The 19,801-nt window shown below is 37.6% G+C and overlaps 1 protein-coding gene across 4 annotated transcripts in view; it reads right to left on the reverse strand.

Annotated features, from left to right (window-relative positions):
* Positions 1–19,801, reverse strand: part of ZFHX4 (zinc finger homeobox 4) — a 178,256-nt gene that overhangs the window by 60,970 nt on the left and 97,485 nt on the right. The gene's annotated exons all lie outside the window — the stretch shown is intronic.

Raw genomic sequence — 19,801 nt, forward strand, 5'->3', positions numbered from 1 at the left:
ACTTCTTTGGTGTTGTTATCATTTTGATAATATAAAATGTGCTCAGAAACTAGCTCTCTTCTTTCTGGATTTTTCATTCTATATGTTTCTGGAGTAGGACCTCAATTTACTAGCGATAGGGAAGCAGATCTGCAGAAGAAGAACCATGCTGTGCGAGCCATGGGAATGCAACAAGCATATGCCTATGAGGCAAACCAAGCAATTCTTACAAATAATGGAAAATAAATGTTATCTAATTTCTGAAATTCTCTTATCCTGCTTTATCTGTCTCTGTAGAATTTATTTCAACACTGTTACTGTGTTTCTTACAATAGATCAAAGACATGCCTGATAAGACTTGATTCTAGACATATTTGCAACATTCTATGATAGTTACTGTCTAGCTGTTTTATTTAAACCTTTATTTTTCCCCTGCTGAAGCCTTACTTACACCGTAATTTCAGAGATTTTCACATTACTTTATCAAAACTATGGATGGGAGACACAAGTAATTGCAAAAGTTGTTGCTATTGAATATATGAGTGTTCTTCTGAGATACTACAGTTACTTGACTCCGGAATACCCTGCTGAGTGATGATGTGTGCAAACTAAGTACACTGTAATTCTCTTATGCCACAAAATTTCACATAGTTGCATGCATTATGATGCTAGAAAATGCCAGGAAACAAAGGCCTGTATCAAGGACAGACAAGAAATGCTCTCCAACTGACAAGCCCAAATGTACTTCCTAATTCTACAGAGAAAAGCATCAAAGTTTATGAAAATCAGTCATCTTGCGTGTTTTTTATGCTTTAATAGAACTAAATGGAATGGAACTAAACTTTCAATCTCAAAATGCCTTATCTCTTCAGTGAATACTAAACTGTTCAGTTTTTAAAATGCTTCCATACTCCTGGGGTTTTTTTTTTCTGTTAGAATGCTTGCATCTTTTCCAGAAGAGAATTTAACTGAGTGTCCAGCAATAAAAACAACAGTTACCTTCCTCTGTATAAGTAGAATAAGAAAAATTTAGTCCTATAGCCGAAATCATTCATTTAGCCATGCAAATTGGAATAACGGAACATTGCAACTCAAAGGCAGCTATTGGAGATATTGAAATGTGTTATTCAACCACAGAAAATAAGACAGTACTACAGGCTCAAGGCCAACTTTCTTACCCTTGCATACCACTGATTAGTTCAGCCTTAGCCGAACAGAAATCCTTAATCTTCTCTTTTTAATATTGAAGAGGTAAACCCTCTTTCACCTGCATGTGGAGTCTGCTTTTTCATCAAAGCTCAGGAGATTCCAGCAACAAAATCAATGTATGCATGTTCAGAGCAGTTTTCAGGGTTTTGTAAGACAAATCTTTCAAATGGGAGCTAGTTTAATGCTATTGAGCTGAGTTTCGATCTGACAGACTGAGTGAACAACACAGAAACAGTTCACTTACCACTGCTCACACTACAGGAGGTTGGAATCAGGTACAGCTTTGTACAAATACAGCTGCGCAATTTCTCAGTAAACTCTCACCCTACCTAATCCAACATTAAATTCAGCAGTAGACTGTTTAAACAAATAAATAAAGATACAAAACCCTCTCTAAACCATAATTATATTATTTCTTTTCTATACAAAGAAGGAAAATCAGGTGTATTGTAGTGTTGCATTAATGTAGTGGGCTTGTGTTACTTTCATTTATACTTGTGAGAATTGAGAGCGACTCCGCTAATGCCAATAGACTCACCCTGGTATAAAACTGGTGCCAATTAGAGCAATACCTGTTTACATGCACACAGAGCCTGATACTAAGCATATTTCACAAATACAATCCACAAAGCCCATCTGTATTTCTGTGCTGCTTAAAGCTTCTATCAACTCGCTCTTGGATATTTTGAAACAAATGGTGCAATTTAACAACTTTACATCATTTTGACTTAAAATGTCTGAAATTTTTTTGTTGGATGAAGTTGGATGAAGCTTTTGTAGCCAAATGATTTGGGGCTAGCTCCTACTCTCATTGAAATAGGTAGCAACACTACCGCCAACTTGGTTGGAAGGACTAGAGCCTTTATATTCTTCCTCTGTGAAAATGATACTGGACCTAACTAATGCTTATAAAGAAGCTTCATATTACTTTAAGTGGTTATGCTTCTGATTGAAGATCTTGATCAGTAGGTATCTCACACTTTCTTTTAAACCTAAATCTCTATGGTATTTCCTTACTGAAACATGTTCATATTCTTTTAAAGAGCAAAGTGACGAGTCCTCCAAAATATCTATGGTATAATTATAAATATACAATTTTGACTATGCATGTTTACAGATATCTATAGAATTGTGGTCTATAGTTGTACAAAATGGACTCAGAATATATATTCAAGGCCTAGATGTAATAACAAATTCATATACTTTTTTTCTGACAGCATAAAATATAAAGTCAGTATAAAAATAGCAAAGCAAATTTGATTTCAAGTGCAGGTTCATTACATTAGCAAATTCCCAATGCACTAGCAGTTTTGCCTTATAAAAAGTGTCCTTTTGCCAATTTAAATGAAGAGTCATATTCTAATTACAGCAGAAATGTTTTAATTAACCTCTCCATCAATTATAACTTTCCTGAACTTTTCACATATTGCAGTTTTGTGAATTAAGGTAACTGTTACTTTACCTATCCAACAACAACAACAACAAAGGTTAATTAAAAGGTCCATTTTTTTTAAATACCTGGAAGAGGGAAGGAAGTTCACAGCTGAAGGAGGAATTTGTTTTAATGCTCTAATCCATCCACTGGAGCCTTTCAGCAAAAAAGAGAGGAAACCTACACTTTGGTGCTATGAAGGATCCTATGCTCATATCTCACAATCTAAGTGCATCTTTCTGCTTTTTGAACATAAATGGAGGTATTTCCCCATGCCCATAAATATTTCACAAGTAAATTTGTGCATTTGTTTTTAAAAGGAACTCATACATACTGATAGTCACATCACTGGCAGCTTGACATATCTTCATGAATTAGGGGGGAAAATGTAGTATTGTGAATGAAGCTGTACTTTTCTCCCATTCCACCTGTTTCTGATAGATAGATAGATAGATAGATAGATAGATAGATAGATAGATAGATAGATAGATAGATAGATAGATAGATAGATAGATAGATAGATAGGCCTTTTGAGTGTAAACAGTGTTCAACAGTGACTTAGTTTTCCTCCATTTACCTGATCTTTCCAATAAAGGAAATGTAACAAGGCTCAGAAAAAAAGAAAAAAAAAAAAGATTGTTCTCCCTTTCCAACAACAGAGAAAGCAAAATTAAGGGCATGGTTGAAGTGAAAATCCAAGGGACAAATGCTGCCATCCTTACTCATGCACACCTACCACTGCAGTTAATAGGGTTAGGACCTGAGTGAAGAGTTCCAGATTTGACACTTTACAAAGAAACCTTTGAATCACTGGGGATCCTACAGTCTAATCTAATGGGGCTGGACTGATGGCTGGCAATCACGATTGTGGCTCACATAGCAAGAATAACCAAAGCGCACAAGAGGAGACATTTTACCCAGCTTTATGTTTTCAGACTTTATGATCAATGTCATGTTTTACTAATTTCCAGACACTTTATGTGCTTCATGACAGAGAATGCCCCTGTGAAACTTATTTCTACTGCCAGAATTTCAAAATGTCATCCTGAGCTTTATAGAAACCTCATTCTTTTTAGAAGTAATTAGCTAAGGCATAGTTTGTATGGCAATTAAAAACCACTTGCTTGCAGACGCTTGTAAGCATTATGTAATTTTTTTTTAACTACAAGTACATATGCGTATTCTTGCCTCCAGCTTAAATACAGTGAATGTTGTAGTTGGTTGCACAGGAATTGTCTCAAGAACATTAAAGCAAGCCAAACACGATTGTATTCCAACTAAAATTGCTCTCTTTATACCGTGTATTGAAACTTGATAACTGTTGGTTATAAAATTCCTTTGATTTTCTGTAGGTAATAAAATACTTTGGCAATTACTATTGACAGTTCTGGATAATCTTGAAGGCTGCCTTGCCTGAAGAAGATGAGTGTTACAAATCACTCCACTGAAAGAGGGAAGAACAGCAGCAGGCAGCAGACAGGTTTCAATTTCACAATGCTGATTATCTCATTCGTGATTCTATGCATGCCTAAATCTGAGGATCCCTCAAGCAGCTATATGGACTTCTACTTTTAAAATGCCTATTACGCTTTCATACTTTTTGCTGCTTCCTGAAGAGTGCCATTTCGCCAAGCTTAAATAGCAGAAAATTGCACTGCTTTTCCTCTGCCCATCTCCTCAATCTCTATTAACCTGCACAAGAACAAAAGAGTATGATAGTCCAGCTTAGGTTGGAAAATAGGTTTGAAGTTGTTTTTCATTTAGTGGAATCCATCTTTCTGATTTGTAAATGTATTCTAACAATAACATTGCTTTAATATATCAGTAAATGACTAAAAATACGGTCTTTAAATCTATATAATATTTATCTTAATATATGCACATGTACATCACACGTGCAATCAGTGCAAATATATATACACATATTGCTTACATAAACATCAAGTGATGCTGTATTGCTATTACAATGTGTCATGATCTAAATAAAAAGGAATACAAATGAAAATGGTGCAAATGGATTTTCCCCCCCCCTGTTTAGGTTACAAGAGAACAAGCAGAAGCAGATATAAGCAGAAACGAAAACTGTTGAAGCACCTGGTTCTAATGCTTGCAGTAGGCCTTTATTAGATGTCATAAACTGAATGATGCATTACTCTGTGGATGACTTATAGCCTACAAATGTTGAGGTAAAATGGAGGACAAAGAGTTCTTTTAGAACAATGAGGTTAAATGTTCCTTTCAAATCAAACAATATTTATTAAATGCAAAATTGTAATAGGCTTAGAGAGATTGGAAAATATTTCCTTTAATTTTTTAATGCATTTCTGCCTTACCTTTAGGGATAAAGCATATTTTACCTGAATAGCTCATATTTTATGTAAAAATTTACAATCTAACCTACATTCCAACTGAATTGTTAAACAAAAGGGAAACCATTTAAAAATCCTAGTCCTGATACAAGTTTGATAGCTCGATGTGCATTCTAACCAATTACATTAAAATTCATGTTGGCTGTTGAACAAAAAAAAAGGTAATTTTGTCCATCAGAAAATGTTTTAAAATAAGATCTGCTTTGCATTTAAAAAGATAAAAGAATGTTTTCTAAAATGACAATTGCTGGTTGGCCATCGATTCTGAGCTTTAATCTCATAGCCTACTCAAATTTCCCATTATGTCTCACTGAGGCTTAGAGGGATAGAAAGGCCGAACTGTGGCCTTCAACAAAAGTGGAGGGGGGTTACAGCATTAAGAAACACAGCTGTTGCTCACAAACTGCAAATGTTAGAATAACTCACTGCTTGTTTTTTTTTCTTGCTGCTAATAAAAACTTAAAGTGTTTTGCATGCTTTCTATAAACAGTGCACTTAAGTTTTATAATCTAGTACATCTTATTAAGCGTGAAGTCTGCTGATCCCTAAATTATTCATAACATGGTCCAGACTGATTAAGATTGGCTTGTTAAGGAGCACAAGAAGCAATTAAACTGACAAGGCAGTGCGGCCTTGATGTATACATTTATTATCACAAGAATACCCAAAGTGAATGCCCTTATTAAGCAATGAATTTCACCTCACTGGCCTTCTACCATTGCTGCCACAGGCAGAGAGCTAGGAACAACATGTCAAAAGCTAACTCTGAGGAAATGCCTATCTTCAAGTGAAACCGATTTTGTAATGAACCTTTCAGTTCACTCCTGAGGTAATAAATCCTGACTGGTGCATTAATTACTTGATAACATCCCATCAAAATGCAAATGCAGCACTTGACCCATAGGAATGGCTCACTAGCTGTTAACTCTTCAGGGTATACATAAATTGTCTGTTTTCTTTTATCAAACAGGGCATTTATTTCCATCTTGCTAGGGTGAATGTCACTCCTGCCACCCTCGGCCCCTCAGTGGCCTGACACCATCATTTGCAGAGGACTGTCACTATGTGCCGACATCCTAATTGTGCTACTTCTTTGCTTTGTACCTTTGAGGCAGAATTTCCAGCTCCCCCCTCCCTTTTTGGAGAAATCTTGCATGTCAAGGACAAAGCTGTAATAGCATTACAAAGAATGACCCGCACCTCTAAAGTACACTAATCTTTCTTTTCAATGGCAATACATTAAACAAGGAATTTAGTTCCTTGAAGTGATTAAATGAAAGCTGAACATATCTATGTGTATCACCATCCAATGGATACAGTAAGCATGCTTGTAGGAAGAATTCCCCCAAAGGTATATTTACATGTTTGACAGATGATACTTCAATACCTTCAATAAACTGTCAATACTTCTACATCATATAAACAAACACTTTGTCAAAAGGAAAAAGAGAGTACTTTTCAAAACAGAGATTTAGGTTGTGTGAAATCAAATCATCTGCTGCACTGTATTCTCTTAACTTCTCATATAAAACAGGATGCTTTAGTTATAAGAAATGTATCTGCAAGAAATGATAATGAGGATTCACATTTAGTAGTTCCTCACTCAAAATTCTAACCTACATCAATGGGCCCGACTTGCCCACCTGGGTTAACCTGCCTTATAGTCTCTATTTGTCTTGAAGGCTTGGTGAAAATCCTTAATTCAGGTTACTAGGCAACCCTGCAGGTGAGAAAATATAATGTTTGGCCTACTCCATTTTCGAATACACACAGTGGCCTAATGCCTTCAAAATAGACTGTGCAAAGCAAGCACGGCAAATTCTCAGCTACATTTTCTGAAGGCGAGGTCAGAAGAAAATTAATTGATGCTGAAAATGATGACAGAAGGAGAGGCACCACTGAGACTTGGTGTGACTGGCATGTGATGATGTTAGCAAGAATCCCAGCATGTGACTGGACAGTGTGATGAAAAATATACTTTATGTGAAGGAAAAACAAGTTACAAAACTTAATTAGTTTTTGACACTTCTTCATAAGTTATTATCTTTTCATTTGGAACATTGCCTTGGGACATCAATACACAAGAAGAAATGAAACATTCTTACTGTAAATCTGAAAGAAAAAGATGACTTTATATTGCACCTCTCCTTTTACATGTCTTTTTGAATAAACAAAATACGCACCGCAGCCTAAGGTATACAAGCCACGGAAGATGTATCTACTGAGAGCATAGAATAGACTTGTTCGATATAATAATCCTGTTACAACTGATTATGCAGTTTTACTTTTAAAAATAAGGGTGGTTTGGAATCAAAAATGGTAAAAAAAAACCACTATAGATGAGAAGCAGTTAAATTGTAACACCTACAGCAATAATGCTTCCTGTACAGCAAATGTATTTTTAATTTTTTCCACTAAGGTTTATACCTAGAAGTAATTCACACTGATTACTAAATAACCCTTGTGAGTTGCTTTGTCTTTTGAATTTTAAAAAATACACTTGCCGTGAGCAATGAATTTCATAAACCACCAACTCTCATGCTTGATGAATCATTCTTATTTTATGCAGTGCTGTGTGATAGAGAACTGAGATAAAATATTCTATCCACAAGCTATTCAGTACAATTTATCATCAGCGGCTCACTAGTCCAGTGATAATACCTGGCTTGCAGATTGTAATGATCAGATTCTGTTTTTATTTCAAACAGGAAAGATCCAAATACCAGAGTTTTTAATTTACATACATTAGTGAGGTTCAAATGTGGCAATAGCTACAAGCAAATTCACTTGCAAACTGAATGCTCGCCTTGCATAATGGGTTCCCTTTAGCAATTACTCACCAGTGAAGTACCCAGATAAAAATGAAAACAAAGAGGAAAAAAGGAAAATCATGATACAAACACCATACTGTGGACTGGGATAATTACTAAACCACAGTGAAGGTCACGTTTATATCTGTTTTAGTAATGATTTCGTATACCTTTTCTCAGTATTGAATTCCTAATGCCACCTCCTTTCTAATCTATATTACTGTATTCTTTTTATTCTGTAATCTGAAGTTCCATTACTAGGTTTGTATTATATAAAATGGTAGCACTTTATCATTAATAGAAGTTTTTGTTGGTGCAAGTTAAAACAACTACAATATAGAAACAACTGATAAATATACAAACAACTTCAAAATATGTAAATTACACTAGTCTGAACATTTAGTAAAACCAGCAGGCCTATAATAAAATACCTCTTATAGCTACATCACTTTTATACTGACCACAGTATTGAGCTTGAATTCCCAGCAGCATCATTACTAGACATTTTCTGCCACCTTTCTAAATCTGAAAAGCTTCCTACATTTAGTGAAGATTAGGTAATGCTACAAGCAATCAATAACAGCTATCAATTCCATACCTTGTTCAGAAGAACAAGTTGATTAAAAGTAAGTAAAAAGGATGGCTGAATATGTTTTAAAACTAGATGATTCTAACTACTCCATGGTCATAAGACAAATATTATTCACAGGAAAAGGAGGCAGGTCTAAATAAAATTAAGATTATGACACAAACCAACAGAAAACAGAAAATTCTAAGTTACATTTCACACCTCATCCTTATCTCATAACACAGAAGAAAAAAAAAAAGAGGGAAGGCACATAAGCACAAGTGAAAAATAGCAGGTCAGCCTCAATTTTGATTTTTTTGGCTTTTCTTGGTTTAGCCCTAGTGTTTTTTACAAGTAGTCCTTGTCTGTGATTTTTCTTTTTTTTTTTAGCAGGGATTTTTTTGTGCATTTACAAAGTTAGAATATGCCTATTAGTTATCAGAGCCAAAAAAAGTATTACAAAAGTTGATATTATATTCTCAACCACAGAGGGTGTGTGCACATGTACTAAATTGACTTCAGTTAAGCCACATCAGAGCATATACCTATACAGCTCCTTGACCTGGTGGCAGCTATCTTGTGAGCTAAGTCAACTTAACTAATGTGAGTCAAGATAATGCACCATGAAGGTGTATTATCTTGCACTGCATTAAAGTTGACTCTGCTCCACATATGTATGCATGCTGGAAGTTAAGTTGACTTTAAAAAGTCAAATCAGCTTAACTGTTAGAAAGTTAGTACGTGTGTACACACCCAGACACATAGAAAAGAAGTATGGCCTATATTTTTAAAAAATACATACATACTATGCATGTGTGCAACACCTCATGAGTATGCACAAATTATTGGTATATTCACTAAAAGGCTCTTATAAAAATTTGGGCCTAAATATTTATGGCCTGCTCCAGTGGCATAGAGCACTGGCCTTCTGAACCAGTGCATCTGAATGCTGACTGAGCAAGCCAACCAACCAAAGAGAAATGCTAGCCTTCAATGGAAGACACAAAGGAGAGCTCTGTACTAGGGAGTTGAAAAACCCCCTGGAAGGAAAAACTTGTTCGGGTGAGTATGCCACTTCCCCTGTTTCCTAACTCCTTCTTCTCAGGCCAGTTAACTTCAGCTGGGGCTACATAACCCTTTGACAGTGATTCACATGCCTGACTGCAAGTGGAGAGAGTTAGCAGAGGTGGTTATGATCTGAAACTTTATTTAATTAGGAATAAATAAATGATTCTGGGAGGGAGGCAAGCTGTTCTCCACTATCATCCATCACTGAAACACTGAAGGAGGTTGTTTGCCATGCCCCATTTATGGCTGTGTTATAGATGGGCAAGAGTCTTCCTCATTTAGAATGCCTGTATGTTGTGGTCTCTCCTTTCCTGTCCTTGGGTGGTTTGAAAGAACAGGAAAAATGTCAGGTTACATTTAACCTGGCTGACTCAACACCAAAACTCCCAGCCATGGAAAGGAAGAAATACTTAGGCAATGGCCTTTTGTAAGTAATAGAGCAGATTGTTCTTAAGAATGAGGAGGCTAAAAGTAAACTTTTAAATGACTGAAGTGGCTGTCCATATATATATATATATATATATATATATATATATATATATATATATATATATATATATATGGCAGATGGTCGTTTTCATCTAGTGTTAGAGAAAAAGCATTTTCTATCCCTGAAGAGCAAGCAACTTGGAAATTCCTTTCCATCTAACAGTCCTTTCACACGATATACTTTCCTAGTTAAATATGTATTTTGTGACATGTTATTGTGATTGTACTTTGGGAAATGTATGTCTGAGAGGGTGAAATGCAGCTCCCAATTGCTTAAGAAATGTCAAAATAATCTGACTTTGTATGGGGTACTTCATAAGACTAAGAACAAATTGGAATGTCTCCTACCTCTTCCATCCCCTAAGTTGGAGAATGCGCATAGGACTGCATGAAAACCTTCCATGGCCATCACTCCAACTAATGAGATGAATGAAGTGGGAGTGATACTGGACTGCATACTTGTGGATCCTATTGCTTGTTCCTAACACCCATTTAGCACTGTGGTAGACTATTCAAAGGCTGGTATAAAATGCCTTTTGCTAGGTGCATATCTCTTGGATGGATATTCTGACTGTTTCTTTTACTCATCTCCATCCTGATCCCCATCACCAATGTCATGCCTAAGCAATAAAGCTTTGCAAATGCTCTCCACTCTTTTCTGCTAGTTGTTAACCTTCATAATATAAATTTCATATTTTTTAAATGATTCAAAGTCTGTGCAGAAGAATCTTTACCCTTTGTGTACACTGTTCTTACTTTGGGCATTATGAGTTGGATATTGTGGAATTGTGGTTCATCACACTGCTTTAGATGTTCTCTCTCAATAAGTGACTATGTGGTGACTTGTACACACATCAGAATCCAATTTGGTTCCATGTTACTATCACAAAAATAATCCTAACTAAAATCATAGTTATAGAAGACCAAAGTGTGTGTAAAGAAAAGGCAGTTCACATTTATTAGCCAAAATCTGGTCTGATTATTTTTTCACTTCTTCATTATAAAGAAAGGCAAAACTCAAACCTCAAGCTATTAAAAATGTGTTGATGGTTACATATATAACTTTTAATCATCTTCTTCATCATCACCATCATCATGATAAAGCATTTTACCATGGGAGTTTAGATTCATGCAAGCTGCACTTCTGAAAGTAAATTTTTCTGCACTAGCACAAGTGTTTCTATCCTGCAAAACAACAGCAAAAATGTATAATGTGCCATTGGCTGTTAATAACAGAGGAACCTGGTGCAAGAGTCCACAACTTAATAATGTAAACAGCTCTATTTAAAAAAAAAAAAAAAAAATATATATATATATATATATATTAAATAAGAATTACTTCATGGTGCAATGTCTTCTTCATGAGATGCTACCAAACATACATGACTAGGTCCTGTGGAACCTTCTAAGGGTGAACTCAAATCTCATGAAACTCAAGTTTAGAGTGAAATACAAGGCATACAGTCCTATGAATTGCTACCAGCAGAGATGCTAGCTTTTTGGGGAGAGGGAATTCCAGGGGGTGTGTTGAGTGAAAAAAGGAGTGGGCTTGAGATTCTCCCCACTGAAAACATTCCAATGACCTCTATGGTGATGATTCAGTCCTTATAAGAAGCACTACACTATATTTTATTTTATATAAGAAGTATTTATTATCAAGACAAAAAACCATGTCCTTCATTGTTAACTTCTTTATTCTTTTGATTCTCTAACTACTTCTCCATCCATCATTCTTTCAGAGAGATCAGCTGAACAAGACCTAAAAGAACCCTTGTAAAAATGAAAGATACAATACTTAACTTCCCTGATTATCCTGCATATAGGGAAGGAAAGAATCTGACAAATAATCCCAAGTGCTGTTGTGTGGCCATTACAGTGTCCTACGAGTCTGGACAAGTTATTAGGTCAGACGCTAACTTCCTAAGTAGAAAAATGATGTGGTCGCCTTTGTCCTTTCTGCAGTAATGGCTGGAGTCAGTACTAATTAAGGCCCTGCGGCAGTATGGTGCGAGAGAGGTCAGAGACTTCTTTCTAACACCTAAACAGTGCTCAGCTCAAAGGAACTGCCCCTAATCTGAAATGATGTGATGTAGAGCTGGCCTTTCAGCTTCACTGTATATTTAAAGGAAAATGACAGTTAATGACAGGGGTGTCAAAAAGGAGCAGATGGAGAAGCAAAAGAAAACATAGCTCTATGGTAAAATTTACTTACAATTAGTTACTGTACTTGGAATCAGATCTTACTATACACACACAAATGCACTTGGGTACCTCTCTATCACTTTTTCAATTTAGGCACTGTGTGAACAAGAAATCTGTATTACGCACACTACTCAAATAATTGCCTTTGACAAAGCAAGCTTATTTATGCCAATTCCTCATTATGCAAAAAATGGATTTCACATAGACACATGCAAATAAAACCTACATTGCCTTCACTTTTCTGTTATCAAAATAAAATATGAAAAAATAATAATAAAATGTAATCTCATTCAATGGAGTACTACTTTACATTTTATCTTGTTGGGAATAAACTATTGCAGTAATTAATCTTCTAGTCATTTTCTTTTCCCCCTTTAGGCATGGAACTTGGGAAACAAAAGCAATATTCAAAACAGAAACCAAGATTTATTGTCAGTTAGTCATAATAGACACCTGCACAGCTTACTAATTACTACAAAACCATAATGTCTACTGGCACAAATCTTTTCCTATTCTCTCTTTTTATCCACCCCTAGTGACACACCTGCAAGCCTTTAATTGACATTGTATTTATCTCAGGAGTCCTTGTTAGCATTGTATTATAGCGTCACCATTCACAAGTTATAGTTAAGGTTTTGTCAGCACTTCCACTACTGAACCTCCCCCCATGCCCTCCATTTTAAGGGGTTTATGACTGCTTTTAAGAAAATGTGCTCCAAGGTAATACTTGAGATGCAAGTTCTCAGCCTGGGTGCATATTATTCATTTTTATCAAACTGGATAAAAATTGGCTTGAAATTTTTAAATATTATGAGTTCAAAAAAAATCAGAGGGATTTTTGCACTTGCATAGTTCAAACATTGCTTTGATGTACATTAAAATAATAATGCTGAGTAAATAAGTAGCCCATACTATAGACTTGTAACTTCTGGTATAAAAGGAATAAGACTCCTAATAACCAAAAAGAGACTGCAGGACAAATACCATAAAGATTTTTTTATAAAACATCTTAGTAAGCATTACTCAAAATATGAGTCTAAGGAATCATTATAACATAGTGAATAAATAATGTAATCTTACAAAAGAAAGGAATATATATTATTTAACAGTTTTACTTTGCACTTTTGAAAGTGCCCAAATTCATACATACTAGAACGGCTCCTTCTGAATCATCTATCCATGAACTTTCACTGTTATTACCTTTTCTGAAAACACTGTAATGATTAATATACAATATTGTATATATTTACTATATATGCAACTTTATTTACATAACATCATACACTGACTTACAATCTATACAAATCCACTTATAGGATTGTGTGTGTGTGTGTGTGTGTGTGTGTGTGTGTGTGTGTGTGTGTGTGTTATTTTGGAACAAATGAAAAATAAATAAATTGAAAAAAAATGAAAACAATTCTAAACCCAAAGGTTAAACAAACTACAGTAGATGGCTGTGTCAGGGCTTAGAAGGTAGGAAAGAAAAGATAAAGGGAAAGAAAATTGTAGAGAATAAACTGTTTCTGGTTTGTGAGGAGATCAGAGACTGGAAGCTTTACTTCTGGACTGGGCCACTCTCCCAGTTCAGTATGAGGTCTTGATTCGTGATTCATCAAGGTATTCAAAAATGCATGTGGTCCTGTTGCATGCAGTGGGACTATTAATGTACATAAATTTAGGCTAGTGTTTTAATCAGGTCTGAAGTGATGCTAGAAGAGGAATTACTGTTACCTACATTTACAGTTACCGTGACCTACATTTATTTTAGGGGATCATTAACGTACCAATTCAGCCAGGTGCTTGGGCAAATGAGTAGTACCTAGAATTACCCACCTGCTTTACTGAGATGAGACCAAAACTCCCCTCAGCAGATCTTACTTTCTCAGCCTGATACAACTTTGTAAAATCAGTTTCTTTCAAAATAGTTTCTTGTTTCCTGACTGATGGTCAACAGGGAAGAATTTACCTCTAGACACACCACAGTCACAACATCTATTTTAGATATTGTTGGTGGACCTGAATGGCTGAATGGACAGTACATATCCACTTCAGAGAGGAAAGCATCCCTTTAGTCTAAGGGGTAGTTTCCTCATCTGGGGTTGCTTGCAGCTGTTGAGAAGGTAATCTGAGAAACAGACCCAGTACACTAAATACAATTGTATCCACTAGCAGTAAAACCACAAAAGTTGAGTTCTTCAGCATTTTTTATAAATTCTTGTTTCCAGGGTATTGAGAGTAGAAGTGACACTGTGATATGCTTGAACATAGCTAAACTCAACAGGCTGCTGGAAATAAAACACACAAGCCTTGCTAAAATTTTAATCCCGCTTAGTCAATAGACTAAAAGATTAATTTTAACCAGCTAGTTGGTTGCCCTGTTTTAGGTTAGTTCCAATATACTTGTCTTAATTTTTAATCAAATTTGCAAAAGATTAGCTCACTCATTTCTACTTCTGTGTGCAGTGTTGTCAAGAAAGGGCAAGTGGCAATCCTGCTATAGCCCTCCTCCAAGGATCCTACTTAGGGTAGTCAGCTTTCAATCTGTCTCTGCACTACAGAAATCCTGTTGGCTGAGGATGATTGAGAATGTGCTGATTCATCAATACACTGTGCAGCTGACTTGATCTCACACTCAATACTGTTGGGTGCACTGTGTTCCTTAGTAAAGTGGCAAATGAGAGTTGATATTGTATTACAACAATTGAAAATTGATATATAGGGTCAAATTTTGGGGGAAAATATAGCATAAGTTTAGCATGCTATTGATTGTCTATTATCTTTTCATGAAATAACTGTAACTACATGCCCTATTATTCATAGTCTTATAGATCTAAAAGACAACAGGGATGAATAAGAGCTTGTCTGACCTCCCGCATAACAGAGGGGATAAAACCACCACCAAATTTGTGAATCCAGTTCATACTTTCTTTTTGAACTATAATATATCCTCAGTTACATTTTGCACAGAAGTTTCAATTCCTATTTGCCTATGCAATCATGGTAACTAAGAGCATTTGGGCACATACATTCAGCTTTTGCATCAGAGCCCCTATCTAATGATAATTTTCTACATTAAGTTCCTATCTGCAAACAATTTTTATTTACATTTTCAGAAATATTGGATTAGTCATTTTTAAATTAGGTGAGTATAAAAATGCCTACAGAGATTTACTAGTTTAATTGTAAAATGGTTTAGACTGCAAATTGAAAATGTGGTAGTGTCTGCACTGTTTGGTGCATGCCTCAAGAATTGCAATGATGCCTCCACAATGCTGATGCAGTTTGAATATAAAATATCTTACATGTTACTTGGATCCAATGATTAGTCCCTGAAGGGTGGTCAGAGATGATGGAACCTCACAAGTAGGTGTAAAGATACTAGTGCTTACTGCATCCTGAGGAAATAGCAGCCAAATAGGAGATAAAAGTAGGGCCTTGTTCAGTTTCTCTTTGTAAAGTAGCTGCTCTACCAGGAAAAAACACAAGACAGTCAGGCTTTTTCTCCCAGAGTAAAAGTGGCCACCCCAGGAGAAAAATAACCTGGAAACAACCAAAGTTAAACCACCAAAGGCCATTTCCTGGAGAGTTTCTCCTGGGAAAGCAAGTGTCCGTACCTCCTGTGGCTTTTCTCAGAGGAGAACATAGTGACCTCCAACATCCCCTTCAACCCTGCCAGGGAGACAGTGTGCAACTCACTGGATTCTGCTGTTCCAGTAGGGAGAAGAACACATCCCCTTCAAAATCCCCACACTGTGCTGCAATGAAGCATAGGCTGACCACTGGCAGTCTGGGCCAGGCAATCATAGCTGCCATATGCACTGCTGCTATTTGTTGCCAGACAGACTAAGGGAGCCTGCACAACATGCAAAAATGTATGCACAGCCTCCTGCCCTCACCCTACTCCCCTGGTTACACAGTGTCAGCACTGCAATCTCTCTACACTTCAGGGCCTCAAAATTCAAGTGTCTGTACACACAACTCTGGGTTAGTTTCTTTACCAGGAGAACAAACCTGGATGAATTCTCTCAGATTATTTGAATGTGTGTATGCTGCCCAATGTTCCTGATTAAATAGGGGTGAAAGAATCTTGCCAAGTCCTGCCTTGACCTTAGTGGGTTCTGGATTTGGCTCAAAAGGCAAGAACTGAACTGAATAAGTGTCTACATTCTGCCAAGCTATTTATACCATAAGCCACAGCAGAAAAGCGAGCAGACTCATGCGTAGGTGCTTCCTTAAAAATTCTACGTTCTTTGGCAACCCTAATAAAAACACTGCTGATATAAGATCAAGTTCCAGTTTGTGGGAGGTTTGATGGGAAAAATATTGTCTGGAGCATGTTTTGGCTCATTTTGTAAAGAATCTAGTCATAATTACATAATTACCTTATATATCCCTTTTGGTCTGCCTGAGAGTACCTGCTAGGTATTGGGCTTTGTGCCTTGTGTATCCTGTATGGAATTAGGTATCCAGGTTGAAGCTGTATTGGCCTAGAAGCAAAAGCAATCAGGACTCATGGCAGAGGTTGTATCTTAAATGATATGCTTTGCAAAAATCTAGTTGGTCTAATAAAATATATCACCTCTACCATGAGTCCTGATTGCTATATGGAATTACACATGTATCCAACACCTAGAAAGGGCTACAGTACCTTGTGTATCAATCATTATTGTTCTGCAGGTCCAACTAAGTTCAAGCATGTCTGGTACTTGTCAGCAGAGGTTTGTGACCAGTGGTATTGTGTAATCAGATAGTTGTCTTAAAATAGACAGTAGAAATAAAGCCCTAGAGGAAAAAAACACTTCTAAAACTGTTAATCTATATGCATTGCTATCTTAACCTGAGTTCTGCCATCTCACTCTAGCCATATATGCTCTAGGCATATCAGCCTTCTCTTGACACCCCTCAAATGTTGCAGGCTCCTGTACCTAAGTCCCACCTCCACCTTTTACTCTCCTTACTTTCTCAGAAAGCCCCTCTTTAAACTCTGTTAGGTTTCTTTGTTTTTCTGTGTTCATGTGCATAAGTTTTGCCTGCTCCAGTCAGGCTCGAGACACAGATACAAAATCAAAGCTAAGAGTTCTAGCATCATTCCTTAATATCTCTGACTTAACATATTAAAACAAAAAACATTATCCAAGCAACCAGACCAATATACACATCTTTAAATTATTACAAGTTGGGATGGATGCAGCAGAAGTGCAATGGTGCAGTTGCAGCCATTCCCCGCTCCCCCACATTGATTCCTGCTCCAACTAAACTTTAAATCAGCTCCCTGGGAGATGCAGAGGCATTTATATTTAGGCAATGTTGAGGGAGTTAATTGACTCGATGGCTCATTACCATCTCCCTGATTCCTGCTAATCTCTCCCTACTCCATAGGTGATAACAATGCTCTATCCTTTTTTTAATGGCCTTGAGAGAAGGGCGACTCGAGATCCTGTGGGTCAGGATACAGCGGGGGGACAAGGAGAAGAAGACTTGATGGTAGGCATCTACTACAGACAGCCACACTAGGAGGAGGAGCTGAATCTGGAATTTTCCAGAGAATTGATCGAGGCTTCATGTTCAAGGGACATCGTTGTCATGGGTGACCTCAAATTACCCTGACATCTGGTGGGAGGAGCACTCAGCCAGATCTGACCAGTCACATAGTTTTTTGATCTGCATGGTAGAACTTTATTTCATACAGGAGGTGAATGGGCTGAACAGGGGGAAGGGTTTGTTGGATTTGGTTCTAGCCAAAGGGTTCAACAAATCCAGCCTGGTGGGAGATCTGAGGATTAAGGGTAATCTGGGAGACAATCATGAAGTGATATAATTCACAATCTGTCATAGGGCAGGGAAGTCAGCCAGTAGGGCAGAGACGCTTGACTTCAAGAAGGCTGACTTCAATGAGCTTAGAAAAAGCGTGGGAGAGACCCTATGGGAAAAGGGACTGGAGAGGAAGGGAGTTCAGGAAGGGTGCTCGTTCCTCAAAAGACCAATCCTCAGAGCACAGAAAAGGTCCATTCCTATATGCAGGAAAGGTGGCAAAGGGGCCAAGAAGCCCTCTTGACTTACCAGAGGAGTCAAGGAGTGCTTACAAAAAGAAAAAGGAGTCTTACAGACAGTGGAAACAAGGGATAGTCAAGGAGGAATACACAAGTACAGCCCATATTTATAGAGAGAGGATAACGAAGACAAGGGTGGCAACCAAGATCAGGTTGGTGACTGAAATCAAGGACAATAAGAAGTCCTTCTTTATGTATATAGGGAGAAGGAGGAAGACCAAGGGAAACTGGGGCCCTTGCAGAATATGACAGGACAGCTGATAACAGACAGTCAGGAGAAAGCTGAACTCTTTAATGAATACTTTGCATCAGTGTTCCTGCATACAAATGGTGGTCCCCTGCCTGATCAGATACTGGATGGATCTGAGGCTGGGGGTGGGGGGAGACGATTGCCAACCAGTGGTCAGTGTCAAACTGGTGAGCACTGGTGAGGGAGCACTTAGAGCAGCTGAATGTTCAAGTCAGCAGAACCAGATGGATCACACCCAAGTGCTGAGGGAATTCACTGGAGTCATCGTGGGACCATTGGCGAAGGTATCTGAAGACTCATGGTGCTTGGGAGAGGTCCCAAAAGACTGGAAAAAGGCCAGTGTGGTACCAATCTTTAAGAAGGGGATGAAGAAGGATCTGGGAAACTATAGGCCAGTCAGTTTGACCTCAATACTGGTTAAAATTTGGGGGAAAGTTGTCAAGAAGCCCATTTGTGAGAGACTGGAAGAAGGCATGATGCTGAAGGATAGTCAACATGGTTTCATTGCAGGCAGGTTATGTCTGATCAATCTCACCTTCTTTTATAATCAAGTAATGAGCCACTTCAATGTGGGAGATGCAGTTGATGTCATATACTTGGATTTTTAAAAGGCCTTCAATATGGTCTCCCATGACGCTCTTATAAAAAAAAACTGGGGGATTGTGGGCTGCCAGAGTCCATGGTCAGGTGGGTTGGGAACTGGCTATGGGGTCAAACCCAGAGAGTGTTAGTGGATGGGTCTGTATCATCTTGGTGGGAGGAGGCCAGTAGTATCCTGCAGGGTTTGGTTCTTGGCCCTGTACTGTTCAATATCTTTGTCAATGATTTAGATGAGGATGTGGAAAGCAAGCTGGCCAAGTTTGAGGATGATACTAAGTTATGGGAAAAGTGGGCAAAGTAGGGGATAGGATGCAGATCCAAGCAGACCTGAACAAGGTGCAAAGGTGGGCGCAGTGGAACTGGATGCAGTTCAATAAGGATAAATGCAGACTGTTTCATCTAGGGAGAAGTAACCAGTAACATATATGTAGGTTAGGAGGAGATGTCCTGGCCAGCACAATGGCTAAAAGGCACCTCAGGGTTATGGTTGATCATAGGATGAACATGAATCGCCAGTACAATGCTTTAGTCAACAGAGCTAATAGCATACTAGGATGCATTAGCTGATGTGTTTCATAGATTCATAGATGTAGGGTTGGAAGGGACCTAAGTAGATCATCAAGTCCAACCCCCTGCCCTGGGCAGGAGAGAATACTGGGCTTATATGACCCCAGCTAGGTAATCATCAAGCCTCCTCTTAAAGACCCCCAAGGTAGGAGCCAGCACCACTCCCCTTGGAAGTTGGTTCCAGATCCTAGCTGCCCTGACTGTGAAA

The sequence above is a fragment of the Alligator mississippiensis genome, chromosome 3 (assembly GCF_030867095.1).
Source record: "Alligator mississippiensis isolate rAllMis1 chromosome 3, rAllMis1, whole genome shotgun sequence".
In the NCBI taxonomy this organism is placed as follows: domain Eukaryota; kingdom Metazoa; phylum Chordata; order Crocodylia; family Alligatoridae; genus Alligator; species Alligator mississippiensis.